General features: G+C 36.2%; 1 pseudogene; it reads left to right on the top strand.

Annotated features, from left to right (window-relative positions):
- Positions 1-276: 276 nt before the first annotated feature.
- On the top strand, positions 277-2,849 carry LOC116114072 (annotated as a pseudogene).
- The last annotated feature ends 1,621 nt before the right edge of the window (positions 2,850-4,470 follow it).

The raw sequence follows: 4,470 nt of genomic DNA, 5'->3' as shown, positions 1-4,470 counted from the left end.
AACTCTATATAAGAAGAGCCAAGATAGAACCAAAAAAGAGAGCGAGAGAGAGAGAAGAAAGAAAGAGAAAAATTTTTGTCATTTGTTTGATTAATAATATTCATTCGTTCTCTTCTCCTTCCTCCTAAAGCTTGCTTTTTTCTCTTCTTCTTTAACCAAAGTCTGAAACCTTGTGTTCTTTGAAGGCTTCTCTTCTTCCTCAAGAACACCAACGCCCAACAATGACGCCCAAAAGAGTCGAAAGATACAAGAGAAGAAGATGTTTGTGGGGGTGATATGGAACTGTGCGCTGAAATAAGCTTTTTTAGGCATGCTTTGGTTCTTTGTAGCATTGCCACTCTTCTCCAATTCATCCCTTCTCGTTTCATCATCACATTCTTCCTCCTGATTTGCGCCTCTGCATCTCGAAAATCACACACAACGCCAATCCAACGCCACCTCTCATCTTCAACAACAGCCCCTATTGCCGCTCCTTCTCCTCTCTCCTCTCCTCTCCTCCTCCTCCTCCTCCTCCCTCCCCTTCACCTCCCCCGCCGTCTCCGTCTCCCCCCCTCCTCCCGCCCTTGAGCTCGACCAAATCATCGTCGACAACTCCACATCAAGAGAGCCTTCAACACCTATGGCGCTGCAGCTTATAATTTCATCACTATGGAAGCTACCGTGAGGCTCAACACATTCGCCTTGTTGTTGCCTTTCTTCAAAGCCGAATCATGTTTTTGGAAAGCCCTCTTTGAATGTGAGTGGGTTCCTTTAAACAACCACAGCCGAGCATCAAGGCCTCCGGTTATAGAATTCTCCCTGACTGGGGCTATGGCAGAGTTTCAACAGTTGTTGTTGTGAATTGTACCTTTAAACAACCCTTAATGGTGACAACAGTGGAGGAAGTTTGGTGGTTCATGCCTCAAGACTTTTGGTGCTGATACAAAACACAGTGTGGTGGATCAAATTCAGGCAATTCAAGAGCCACCAGGGAGTGTTGATTTTAGTATCTACACAACTGGCTCCAAAGTATGATTTTTTCTATTGTGGGTCGCCTTTGTATGGGAATTTGAGTCCACAGAGAACGAGAGAGTGGATGCTTATCACGTGAGGCTCTTTGGGGAGAATCCACTTTGTGATTTATGATGCAGGTGGGGTTCATCCTGAGTTTTGGAGGTTTGAAGCCATGGATGGAGTTGGGTATGTGACATTGCAGGACGTAAAGGAGCAAGAGAGATTTGATGGTTTATCACAATCAATTCTTGGTGGTGAATGACTGTTTACATAGATATAAATTCATGGCTAAATGGTAGTTCTTCTTTGTGTTGTGAGAGTACATTTATGTGCCCTCAAAAGTTCCATCAAGCCGTGCTGATTCCCTCACTGGTTATGACCAGCTCACCATTGAACAAAATCATATGAGCAGTCAGTTATGTATGCAAGCTGATGCTGGAAGAACAAGAGGTATTTTAAATCTTAATGTTCTTACAGGAATTTCATTTTTTTTTTTTTTTTTTTTTTGGGTGAATTTGTTTGATGCAAACTATAGAGCTACCCTGTGTTTTTTGAGTAATTTTTTTAATTTTTTAATTTGGCATTGAATGATCAAGTAAAAAGGTAAAAATAGTAAATAAGAGAGGTTCTGTGGTAGAATTCTTGAAATGTCAAGGTGAATGATGAAGCATCAATGATGATTTTCTATGAGTTCGGTGTAGGGAGTCCTTTTAATGGCAATGAGCTGTCTGTTAGCCATTGAACTTTCTGTGCAATTTCAACATCATATGCATCTCTAGATTTATTTAATGTATCATGTGAATTTGTATTTTGTGGTGGTTGAGTAAAATAGAACATATTAGAACTGATGTTGAACTTATATATACTCTATATATAAATCTAGTGGTGGCGTATGTGTTTGGAGTTATTCTTTGCGATCGGTATTTGATTCTTCCTTCGGGTCTGCATTCAGACAAGTGGACGGGGGTGTGGTGCTGAACTTTGTTCTAAAGCGATTGTTTCTTATCTTTGATTAGACTGTTCATTTGTTTGTTTCTAAAGGAAAATCCTTGAATGATTGATTTTCTCTTCTTGCATAAGATACCGTTAGAATCACATCGGTAAAGACATTAATGGTGTTAACGAAAAATCAGTATGTGTGATGAATAAAAAAAAGAAAACGAAATCAATTTGGTAGCGTGAGACTCCATTTGTGTTGACCTGTGTTTTAGATTAGTGATACTGACTATAATCCAGAAACAGAAAGAGATATTGTGACATAATCTAGATTGATTCAGATATATCAATTCCATATGCGAGTTTGGTTTATTTTTTACCATACATAAGTTAGTAATCATAGATATGCACATATATGATGTTTGTCGTTGACATTCTTTTTTATCTTCAGGAAATGGGGGTTTGAGAAGCTTGTATCAGGGGATTTGAAGAGAGGAATAAGGAGGGATCGGAAATCCGCCATACAGCCTGAATGTATACGCCACCGGATTTTCACATGTCGCAGAACCTCCATGGAAGGACAAACCACAAGACCGATGCAGCTCAAATACTACCATACCATGGCACATTGCAAACAGGAAGACCCTGCACAACTCTTGTCAATGGACAAATAACTTTGAAAAACACCTTACGTTTTGATACCACATTGAAACCGCAGCCTGGGCTGTGAAGAAATTTGAGCTCAAAATGTGCCCTAGGCTACAAAACTCATCAATGATTTTGTATTTAACAACTTCCCCCTTCTTTTTTTCTTGTTCAGATAATAAAAAATTCATTGGGAGTGTATCTCTTTTGTATAATAGTTTTTTTTTCTTTTAAAAAACAGAGGTATAGAGATACATATTAAAGAGAGACATTAGAGTTTACATCATTCTTTTGACTTTATTCGTTCATTTTCGGAAACTACTACAATACTAGTTCGTTAATGTTATGATCGTACATTACATAACCTTAGTTTATGAACGTATATTATAATTTTATATAATGCAAAGGTGGCCATTGTTATTGATCTGATAACGTTATCGAATGTATAGCGCGGCAGATTCCTTATACTTTTTTTCATTATAATACTTTTGGCTCTTCTCCTTTTTAACCCTTTCTCCTCCACCAGTAGGAGGTGACAATGTGCTTGGTGGTTAGATTTGCTTTATTGCTACCTCACTTTTATTGTTTTCTTTTGATTTGTATAATCTATGGGGACCTGTTGGGATGATGAGAAAGTGAAATGTTAATTTTTTGAGGAAAGCCACTGTATTCTTTTATCTCTTTTGACAAAGTCAAAAAGGGCAGGTGCCCAAGGGTCCCATAAAATTTCATGTAACTAACACGTATGAAAAAGTTGGGAAAGAATGAATAAGAAAAGGAGTGAAATTCTGCAACTCTAGATGATCTTTTGGGGTATTTCAAATACCATTGTTTTGTAAAATCAAACATTTTACCATTCGTTTTCCAAAATGATTTTGGGTTCCCAAAATTTGAAAACTTCATTAGTTATCAATCATAATGTGCCCAATAAGAAAACAGTGAAAAACACGTTTGTAATCGTGTTCCTTCAAAATAATATGAAACATTATAAATGAAAATTAAATCACATAAAATATTTTTATCCGTTTTTCGAGTTTTCAATTTTAAACTATTTATGTGATTCGTTATTTTTTTTTTATAATCAAATATTCAAGTCAGTTTGCGTACACCTCAATTAATTTTCGGGGTTCATTGAACCCCTACAAGTCTAATGGGTCAGATAGGTTATAAATGTGGTAGGAGATCACTTTTTTGTGACTCGAATATAAAATCTCTGAATAACCCAAAGTCTTATTATTCGGCCACAAGTCAAGTGGTTGTAATTATCTTTTTTTGCGTTCTTGAAAATGAAAAAGGTGAATGAAGAAATATCATAGATATTTCAAGATGAAACAGAGAAAACGAAGACAAAAAAGACAATGAAAGCAGCCTAAGACTTTTATGCAGCGAAAATTTGGCAATGTTGTGGACATAATTCCTAACCTTGCTATATTTTTGTTTGCTTGTTCATTAGTCATTCTATATGACTACTGCATATAGACTTGTTACTCTTTTGACTTTTAATTGTCTCTATCGTCCTCTAGAGCAATATATTGTGCACGTAATTCTCTACTGGGGATGTCATAAAATTTTAATATAAAAAAATTAGAAAGGCTTCTTAGGGGTGTTTGTGATAGTTTTGAAAACTTGAAGGGTGTGGTGGAATTATCCCTCTATAAGTTAAAAAATAAAGGTTCATAATAACTAATAATTGAGCACCGAAACATGACAATCAAATAATTGACACGAATTTGAATTTGGTTGGTGGATGGACCCATCGCTTCACATGTTAGTAAAATAATTAATAAATGAGAATAATTAATATTATTATTATATATAGATAGATAATAAATATTTTTATTTCATTTCATTGGATTCAAGGTGTTAGGCAAAAGAGTTACATCTCAACTTAGTACA

This window comes from Pistacia vera, unplaced genomic scaffold, assembly GCF_008641045.1.
Source record: "Pistacia vera cultivar Batoury unplaced genomic scaffold, PisVer_v2 Contig7, whole genome shotgun sequence".
NCBI lineage: Eukaryota > Viridiplantae > Streptophyta > Magnoliopsida > Sapindales > Anacardiaceae > Pistacia > Pistacia vera.
The sequence above is the reverse complement of the archived record's forward strand: the minus strand, read 5'-3'. Positions and strand labels throughout refer to the sequence as shown.